General features: G+C 40.9%; 1 protein-coding gene across 1 annotated transcript in view; it reads left to right on the top strand.

The window, feature by feature from the left end:
* Positions 1 to 233: 233 nt before the first annotated feature.
* Positions 234 to 10,813, top strand: part of WDR72 (WD repeat domain 72) — a 244,202-nt gene continuing 233,622 nt past the window's right edge. The window contains exon 1 of the mRNA XM_030931778.1: positions 234 to 272. The gene's annotated coding sequence lies outside the window, so the exon portion shown is untranslated. The remainder of the gene's footprint in view (positions 273 to 10,813) is intronic.

Raw genomic sequence — 10,813 nt, 5'->3', positions numbered from 1 at the left:
CTTTCCCAGCCGCCACCGCAGGTGAGAGAAGGAGGGAGGGAGGCGGCGGGTCACGGCTGCAGGAGGGGAGAGCGGGTGCGCCCGGCCCTCGGGCGGCTGGGGCCAGAGCGAGCCGGGTTCGCGCGCTGCGGGGGCAGGACCGGGGCGGGGCCGGCCGGGGCTGACCGGGGCGGGGGCGGGGCCGGGGCCGGGACCGGTGACCCTAGGGGCGAGACCCGCCAGCTGCCGGTCCGCAGCCCAGGCCTCCGCCGCTCCGCCGCCCCTCGGCTTAGGTAAGGCAGGCACCCCCAGAGCTCAGGTCGGGCTGCCGGGTCCCAGACTGGGGGTCTTCGTTTGCCCCTGGCTGGTGCAGCGGCGCGCCTTCCCGCCCTCAGAGTCCGGCGCAGGAGGGGACGGCCCGCGCTTGGATATAGCTGGGTGGAGAAAAAGGGTGGGCGTGCACAGCGCTGTCTCTAACCCCTTCCTTTTGCTCTAAGTTCTTGCACTTGGAAATTGGAAAAGTCCTTCTTCAAACTCTTTTCCAGATGTGGCATCAGGAGTGAACAAAGCCGCTCATCTGGCAGTATCACTACCTGTGCTCCTGGGAGGAGTCTACCCCACATACTTTTAGGGACCTGCCTTTCACTGTTAGGATGATTTCTTGGAACTCGGGAATCGATTGAATTAATTTTATTTATTTATTTATTTTGTAAAACTTTAATTTTAGGTCGAATTAATGTTAAAGCTGAGTTCAGTTCAGGGTCAGGGAAAACGACCGGGTGGGTCTAAGCCTGCTGGGGTGTGACAGCTTGGGGCTGTGGGGACGGAGGCTGGCAAAACTTTCCTTGCTCTGCCACTTCGGCAGAGTCGGCAATAAAGACTGCGGGGACAAGACTTTCGCCACTTGTAAGACTGGATGAGAGGCAGGAAGATAAAGGGGGGACTGTCTTCACTGACAGAATCTGGAAAACATGATGCACTGGGAATACTTCCTTCGGAAACAGGTGCTTGCTTCCTTATACCATCTTCCTCACTTATTAAAGCATTTTTGTATCCATTTCAATACAGTTAACGATGTTCTGTTAAACAAAACGTAGGTACGTTTGTCTTTGCGCCCCCCCCCACCCCGCCCCCAGTTTTGTGCTAAGTGAGTTCAAGGTCAACGATTGGAGACTAGGTCACCTGTTAGGGATCTTTTTACCTGAAGTGTTTTCCTCCAGCCCTTCCCATTGTCACATGCCAAAGAGCCATTCTTTTCTTCCCTGTTTAGCTCTCACCACTTACAAACCAGTGAAAAGGAAAGCGACCACTTCTGTCATGCAAGTAGTTGCGGTTAAGTTAGTCTTGTGCAGCTTTTTTGTAAACATCACTTGTTCCTTTGTATTTTTTTATTCCTTCAATATTAAAATGTGCCAGTAGAGTCTTCTGTAAAGAATGCGCAAGACTGTAGGAGAAAGGGGAACTGCCCTTGAAGGCGTCTAGTAAAGTGATTTTTTTAACCTAAAAATTAATATTCTATATTGCGTTCCAATGCTTTCACTTCTTTTGGAAAAGATATTTTAAAATTATAAGTATTTTGTCAAGAAAATATTAACTAGGCTGGGTGCTGTGGCTCATGCCTGTAATTCAAACACTGTGGGAGGCCAAGGAGGGTGGATCACTTGAGCTCAGGAGTTCCAGACCAGCCTTTACAACATAGCAAAACTTCATTTCTACAAAAATCAGCTGGGTGTGGTGCTGTGCATCCGTCTACTACATAATCCTAGCTACTAGGGAGCCTGAGGCAGTAGGATGACTTGAGCCTGAGAGGTTGAGGTTGCAGTGAGCGATGATTGCATGCTTCACTGCAGTCCAGCCTGGGTGAGGGAGAAAGACCCTGTGGAGAGAGGGAGAAAGGGGAAGGGGAGTGGGGAGGGGAAGGAGGGGAGGGGCTCTTAAGTTTCTCCCTGTGTGTAAAATCTTCCTTTAACCGTCTACCCAATGAACTGAATGCTTTAGAAATCTGATGTTCTAGTTTACACATGCCTCCTGGAATAGAAGAGTGCATTTGACTTGTGAAATAATTTAAAGGAACCTTGAAAGTAATGGTATCAGTAAGATTTTAAGATTTCAAGTTTGTTGCATTCAGATATCTTTGTAGTTTGACAATTCACGCACTCGAAATTTCTGTTATTTAATAATAATAATGTTAGTAATAATGTTGCTCACAATGGGGGCATCCTTTATGAATAATTCTTTTAATTTTTGTTGTTGTTGTTGTTGAGATGGAGTCTCACTCTGCCTCCCAAGTAGGAGTGCAGTGGTGCTGTCTCAGCTCACTGCAACCTCCGGCCCCCAGACTCAAGCGATTCTCCTAACTCAGCCTCTCCAGTAGCTGGGGTTACAGGTGCCCGCCAACATGCCTGGCTAATTTTTGTATTTTTAGTAGAGATGGTGTTTTACCATGTTGACCAGGCTGGTCTCGAACTCCTGATCTCAAGTGATCCACCTGCCTCGGCCTCCCAAAGTGTTGGGATTACAGGCATGAGCCACCGTGCCCGGCCCTTTAGGAATAATTCTATCAGTACATCATAAAAGGCACCTTTCTGGAGGCCTTTTCAGTATGTATGGTTATTTTTTCCCAGTTGTTAAGCTTTCTAGATTCAATTCTTCTGTAGGCTGAATTGGAAGCAGACAGCTGTGGTGGAGACCTGGACTAAAAGTATCTATCTGTGCACTGAGGTCTAGCCCCAGGTCAGCTTTGAAGTCCTTGCAAGTCCTCTTCCTAATTTATTTTGGGAACCCAGGAGTTCTTAATTTACATGTGTCATGTTTATCTTCAAAATGAGAGAGTTATCCTTAGTCTAAAAAGACATTTGGACCCCTTTGAACTTTCCTAAAAAATGCAAATTTTCATTTACAGAGCTAGGTATCATTGCTGTAGGGGAACACTGATTCTAGAATTTGCTCTCATTTCCAGAGGGTGTCCTCACATGCTGACCACCACCTTTGCCCCACCTAACCAGTATAGTGCAGTGATTAAGACTGTGAGTTTTTCATAGACTGATGGATCTGTTTGTTTCCTAGCTCTGACCTTAGGCAAGTTACTTATGTTTTCTAAGACTCATTTTCTTCATGTTTAGAATAGTGATAATAATGCATATTGATATTATGAGGACCGCATGAAGCAATGCCCATAATGTAAGCAGCACAGTATCTACAGTTTAACATATAGTCAGTAAACGGTAGCAATTGTTTGCTTTGACACTGACTTTTCCTTTCTCTCTCTCTCTTTTTTTTTTTTTAACAAATTTGAAATTTAACTGGGAGAAATGCAAAGCCCTACACAGTAAGTGTTTAAAACAATAAGCAAGTACAGGATGAGGGAGATGTAATTTACTGAACCAGTCAACTTTTTGGTTAATTGACATTTGGTTGCTTGTGAGTGGGCAGTGAGTTGTGAGGGCCCATGTGTTAGTCGTTTCTCATACTGCTCTAAGGACACTGCTCTAAGACTGGGTAATTTATAAAGAAAAGAGGTTTAACTGACTCACATTTCCACATGGCTGGGGACCCCTCAGGAATCTTACAATCATGGCGGAAGGCACCTCTTTAAAGGGTGGCAGGAGACAGAATGAGTGCCGAGCAAAGGGGGAAGCGCCTTATGAAAACATGCGATCTCCCGAGAAGTTACTCTCACGGGAACAGCATGGGGGAAACCATCCCCATGATTCAATTACCTCCCACTGGGTCCCTCCCACCACATGTGGGGATTATGGGAACTACAATTGAAGATGAGATTTGGGTGGGGATGAAGCCAAACCATATTAGCCCTGAAAGCTCATATGATTTTAGATCGCTTTAGTATAAATGAGAACGCACATCTATAGCCAAGGATATTTTTTTTCCGTCTGTCTTTTGCTCTTTGTGTGTACTTCAGAGTTACTCTCAAGATGAACATTTACAAACTGACTTGTCTGGGACAAGAAGGAGGAGCGAAGAGAGGCAGCTCTTGAAGCCATACCATATTCATGCATAACGAATACGTTAATTCTCTGACTTCCCTTTCAACATTTTTGATGTATTGTTATATGTAAAGCTCGCTGCCAGCAGAGTGCAAAAGAGAAAAAGAACCCCCCCCACCCCCTCCCTGGCCTCCTGCCCTCTAAGCATACATTCATGGAATAGTTCAGGTAGCAGGAATAATTAGAGCAGAGTAATAAGTGCTCTGATAAAAGTAGCAAAGGGGAGGCTGAGAGTTGAGGAGTGCTAAATATCCACCAGGGCAAGCTCAAAGCAGTGAAAATTTAGTTCTAGTTTTGAAATTTCCAGTTTTGTGGACGTTTGCCAGGTGTAAGTACTGAGAAAAAGCACTTCAGGTTAAGGCAGTTTATGTTAAGGTATGCTGGGGAGAGAGAACATGACAACTGCAAATCATGGCAAACTGTGTCCCATCTTTTACTGACTATGGGACCTTAGCAAATTGACCTCTGAGCTATAGTTTCCTCATGTGTAAAATGGAGATCTTATTATTATTTTACATTATTAGGTAGTGATTTAATCTTCAAGCCTAGCCTATAAGAGTATCTAGCTCACAACACAGTTGGAAGACTTAGTTGTATATAAAACACTAACCTACCTGGTGCAACCAAAGTTGTGCCTTCCATCCCTCTCATTCTCTTGTTTAGAGACAGGGGAACACTACTCTAAATCGAGATGGGATTTAAGCCTTTCATGCATATTACAAAAGCAGGCCAAGAAACGTTTTAACTGTTCTTGTTGTTTAGAATGAAATATGAGATTTTATGCTTCCACCACCACTAAGCTTTTTTTCCAACCACTGTAAACTTTCTTTTTACTAAGGCTATGTTGTTAGCCTATGTTTTGGGGCCAGGCTCTGTGAAAGGAGTTCCTCTGTCTTTGAGTTGTTCTCTTGCTGGATAAGTCCACATTCTTACATTTACATGGTAAGAACTGTGGCCATTTTTTTGGGCCATGTTTCCTGCCCCAGCCATTGCTTCAGTTTGAGCTATTGAACTGACTCTTAGAAAACATTTTCATGTGGAGGGTATAGTAAAAACTGATTCATTACTTTGGGGCACTAACATGCAAACTGAACATTTTGGAAGGAATTTGTTATAGAATTTTACACTTTTGTGATTTTCCTTTAGTATTGTTAGCTTTTAAAATCCTTCTATATTTGGAAGAACTTGCCTCAAAATTCCAACTTGATCACGCATGAGTTTTTCCTCTTGCAAAGATTGTGCCAATTTGCTGAATAATTAAATACTTAGAGTTTTCTCCTTTAGGTCATTTTCTCTACATGGATTTCAAAGAGAAGACCTTATGCAGTGTTTTTGCAATGCCCTCAACAATGGAAAAATTCTACATTCCATGTAGGCAGTAGTAGACAGTAAGAGAATTTAAGTACTTTAGGCTTTGGTCATTTGAGGTTAGGGTGCCTGGGTAGGCCTGTTGGCTATGGAAGGCCCAGATCAGGCCAGGGATGGGTTCTTCCTAGATCATGAAGACCTATCATGAGTAAGAGCTTTTTGTGGGAATTGTTCTTTTTGGTCATTCATTCATTCAGTATATTTTGCTTCAATTCATTAATTAATTTGAGTATTTCATTGATTGTGTTATACATGTGGATGGGGATGCCGAGATAGATTCAAGTTCCTTAGACTCTAATTTGAATAAGAATTACTTTGGAGAACTAGTTTAAATTCAGATTCTTGCACTTTATCCCTTAAAAGCTCTGATTCATTTCATCCAGTGTGGGGCCTAGGAATCTGCATTTTAATAAGCCTCACAGGTGATTCTGATGCTGCTGGGAGCTTTCTTCTTTTATTAACCAATTTTTTTTCCCCAGCATCAGTGTACACATTTACATAGACTTTTTGGAGAACAGTGTAATCTCTCTGTCTAGGGCTTGTTATATCTGGTCAAATATCTAGACAAATCTAAATTCTGGTTCACTCTCTGCTTTTAACCAAGTCAGTGTACCTTTATGTTGCTTTTTTAATTTGTAAAATAGGGACTTGAACTAGATGTCTGTAAATTTCCATGCTGTTCCTTAATGTGATGATTTTCTTTGTTTTAAATATAAATCCAGTAAAAAGTATGCTTTGAACAGTCACAAATTAAAGTCATTCTTTGAATAAATGCACTGTTGAGTGATATCTACCCAAAGCCCTGTGAAATCCATATTCTCCTTAGGGTATCAGTACCCCTACTTTTTGTTACCACTTTCTTATGTTAAGAGGAATCATGAATTTCAGAATGGGGAAGTGAGAAGGTGTGGTTGATAGAGACTACCTTTTCTATTAGAGACTGAGCTATGCACCCCACTTTATTAGACGGCATATGTAAATTGCCAGCTGAATGTTTCAGTAATTGGACTTCCTTGGAGAAACTCTTCTTGATCTCCTCCCAGCAGGGTTAAGTGCAGCCTCTGCTGCACTCTCTACCTGCTTTGTGGGAACCAGGCCTACCCTTTCTCTCTCTGCAGTAATGGAGGCCCCATGATCTATCAGCATCATGGGACAGGAAGTGGGGCCTTCATCTCGTTCTCAAGAGGAGAACAGAGTCAAGAACACAGTAGGTGCTTCATAAATCTGTGTTAAATGAATTAACTGCCACTTCCCAAACCACTGTTAAAACAAAATTGCTTTATTTTCTGTAATGCGTTGCATAGTTTTCTCCTCTTTCTTAAATGTGCAAAACCCTGTGCTAATTCTATATGCCTGCTTTTGAGAATCTATATGCCTGCTTTTGAGAAATACAATGTATTTACCTGTAATTATTATTTAAAATTGAAAATAAAAAGAATTTGTAATAGCATCATCAATTTTTGGTTAAGGGAAATAACAAATGTGATCCCTACTAACCCGTTATGCCACATAGGCACACTGATAATTATTTCTCCTCTTCTTGAGGAACTGGGATGTAAGCATTTAAAGTATCTTCTTTATATGCATTTTGATTTCCTATTGAACAAAAAAATGTAAACAGGAAGGACTTCATTCTTTTTTCCATTGAGATCACAGAGATAAACCAATTTAGAGCAACTCTCTTGAATAGCTAATAGCTGTCGCCTGGGGAAGGAGAAAATTATTTTCTGCCTTCCATGTTGATGTATATAGAACATGTGTTCTGAGTAGCTGCTATTTTCACTGCCTCTTTTTCCAGTTGAGGTGCAACATAAACTATTTTAATTAATATTGTGTCACCAAAAGGAGTTGAAATAGCCAATTGAATTCTACCAAGATAGAGTCTTTTGATGAAAACATATCTTTATTGATTGTGGATGAAGAAAATCATTCTTAAAATGAAATCCAGAGAAAAATCATATCCCTCAGAGAAAATTTCTGAGTGGCAGGCTAAGATTAACATCATAAAATTGAATTTGTGCTGCAAGCCTTTGATGCAATCAGCAGCTGGGAGATGCTGTTGCCCTTGCTGTGCTCTCTCTGATTGGGGTGAATTATTGTGTGGAATGAAATAAGTGTTTCTTGTGTTCCTCCTCCTAGAAATACAAACAAGGTATTACCAGGTAGTTTCTTGCTAGTTAAAATGGATTGGATCGATTCCAGGCCTCTCAGGCTCTTCTACACCCATGAACTATAGGTGTTGGATATTTATTTATGCCCTAGGGACAGAATTTCTTTATATCACTGGACAGTGACATCTTTGGTTAGTAGAAATCAAGCAGAGAAGAGGGTTCCCCTTTGCCAGGGATTTTTTTTTTTTTCTTAGAATAAGCAGAGGCCAGGATGTTTTAGAAAGTGCTATAGTGCCACATATTGCCTGGCTTTTGTTGGCCTGTAGGTTCAGGCAAGCCCTTTCCTGTCTCCCTCTGCTACCTCTTATGTCATAAACTGCATTGAAATCACCCCAATGTGGAAACCTCACATTGTGTATTATGAATCATTTTCCATGACACTAGTGTTACAATGAGCTTTGTAGTGTTTTTGTATTAAGTTCTGATGCTTTGAAAACACTCTGGCCCATGCATACACTTCCACATATATAATGAATAGGTTTTATAGATTAAGACTCTTAGACTAAAGAGTGTTTGTGGATGCCATGTCACTCTTAGACTAAAGAGTTATTTGGCATCCTAACCACCCTTGTGGTTGAGTTTAAGTTGTGTTTATTTTGTTTTGTTTCATTTTCTTTAAAGAAATAGGTGGACTGGCTTGTCTGTATGGAAGTATAAACAGATGATGATGTCATCATTATGAACTCTTATTTTCAAGGCCTTTAAGAAATGGGATGGGCTTTGAGGTCATACAAATCTAGGGATGTAATCCTAGCCGGGGGATTTAGATTTACCAAGCCTTCTTTACCTAATAACAGTAATGGTAGGTGTGTAGATTACTTGAGAAAATGCATAGGAAAGCCACCAGCACAAGGTCTACAACACAATTGGCATTCAGTAAACACTTGTTGAATTGAGCATATAACCCTGTGCCTTAACACTGAGGAAAAGAAGCAAGGACAGTAAAGACAGAAGGTGGGATGTGTTTAGGAAGAAGGGAAAGTAGGAAGAACTAGGACTAGAGAAAATTTTGAATAATAAAGTGGTGAGACAGGGACTATGAAACAGAGGTGGGACTTGTCTTGGCTCATGACAGAAAATCCACAAAGATGTTCACAAGGGCTACAAAGGCTACAGTTCCTTCAGATTATGAGCCTCAAATCCTATACTTCCTCTACCACTTTTTCCAAACCACCTTGGGATTCTGCATTCATAGCCTTGCTGATGAAAGTCTGTTTTGGCCTAGCTTCTGCAAGAATCCTTTAGTGCAAAAGATGAGTTTAAAGTCTTTCCTGGCAGGTGTTCCTGGTTGGTAGGACAGAGTCAGAAAACACTAGAATCGTGGGCATTAGGGAGGATTCTCCAAATAGGCCTTGTCCATATAGGCCTATATTCCTGCCTATGGGAGTGCCTACCATTTGCTTATTCTGGGAGGAAAAAAGGATTGTTATAATTACAGTGGACTGACTTCCAGTGTCAACTTGTGCTGAAACTGAAAGAAGGGAAGTAGATGTCAGGGCCAAGGAAGAAGATAACTAGTCCTTGGAAGAACACAGGATTTTTCCACGAGAAGCCAAAGTGTAAGGGATGACCCGTTGACAGCCATGGGAGTGAAACTTGCTTTGCTGTTGTGCCTTGGAAATGCTTCTACCAACCTCCTTTACGTCGGTTCTTTACGTACTTAGGATTTGACTTATAGGTTGTGAATTCCTAGAGAGCAGAAACTTGTGTTTTTTTGTCTTTCATTTAGTAGGGCTTAACTAGATACTAATTATCAAATTAATAAATGAATACATTATTTTCTTAAGGAGCCGATAATGTAGATGGAAAAGAGATTTATTACACAAAGAGGTAGAGAATAGATGTTGGTATATGACCAACTGTGTGATTCATACTGAAATTTAAGTATATGTTTCAGGAATTGGTACATGTGTTACTGAGATCTACATTCTGACTCGAAAGAAACAAAGTCTGTCAAATGCTGTATTTCTTTTCTAGGAATGTGTAACAAAGTACCACACACTGGGTGACTTACACAACAGAAATGTAGTCTCACAGTTCTGGAGGCTGGAGGTCTGAAATCACAGTGTCAGCAGGGTTGGTTCCTTCTGAAGCAGAGATGAAGATTCTGTCCCATGTCTCACTTAGCTTCTGGTGGTTTGCTGTCAATCTTTGGTGTTCCTTGGCCTGTAGAAGTCACCCCAACCTCTGCCTTCACCTTTACCTGACTTTCTCTGTGTGTGTGTCTGTCTGCACATTTCCTTGTTTTATATGACAACCAGTCAGACTGGATTAGGAGTTCACCCCAATCCAGTATTACCTCATCCTCAATTAATTATATCCACTATGAACCCCTGTCCAAATATGGTCATACTCGGAGGTACTCCGAGTTAGGGCTTCAACATATAAATTTTGGATAGGCTCAATTCAACTCATATTAGATGAGAATGTGGTAGATTTTTGAAAAAAATCAAATTGTTTTTTAAATTTAAATTATTTTACTTTGCCAATTTGATACTTTTGAAGTTTTATCTTTATCTTTCCTACTTAATTCACTTCATAGATGGGATCTACTGTAAGTTATGAATGATAGAATGAAGAATTATAAATGACAAGAATTTCATTTATCTTAATATTGTTTACTTAGCAGGATTTACATACAGATTTTGAGATTTTAAAAGCCTTCTGATAATAGAGTAATATTTATTGAATGCTTACTAATTAATTAATGATTTTCAAGGATTATTTACTCATATCAACCGTATTAGATTGATATTATTTATCCTCATTTTATTGATAAAAATCCAACACAGAGTTGTAAAGTAACCTTCCCAAGGACATAGATTGGTAGAGTTGGCATTTGAATCCAGGCTTACTGACTAGAGGGCCTGACTCATTGGTACATGCTGTCTCCTTACTCATTACAGCCAGTTACAATAGATAGTTGATCCCCTTCTATGGATGACCAAATAAGCTCGTTGGGTCACAGAACCAGCAAATGTATAAGATTTGTGATTTAAACTTAGGCATTACAGGCATATCTTGGAGATATCATGGGTTCTATTGTAGGTTTGATTCCAAGCCTCTCTAATAAAGTGAATATTGCAATAAAGCAAGTCACACAATTTATTTTGGATTCCCAATGCATATCAAAGCCTATTAAGTATGCAATAATATAATATCTAAAGTAACAATGTGCATATTGTGATTAGAAATACCTTATTGCTAAAAAGTGCAAATGATCATCTGAGCCTTCTGCAAGTTGTACTTTTTGCTGGAGGAGGGTCTTGCCTCCATGTTGATGGCTGCTAA

The sequence above is a fragment of the Rhinopithecus roxellana genome, chromosome 5 (assembly GCF_007565055.1).
Source record: "Rhinopithecus roxellana isolate Shanxi Qingling chromosome 5, ASM756505v1, whole genome shotgun sequence".
Taxonomy (NCBI): Eukaryota; Metazoa; Chordata; class Mammalia; order Primates; family Cercopithecidae; genus Rhinopithecus; species Rhinopithecus roxellana.
The sequence above is the reverse complement of the archived record's forward strand: the minus strand, read 5'-3'. Positions and strand labels throughout refer to the sequence as shown.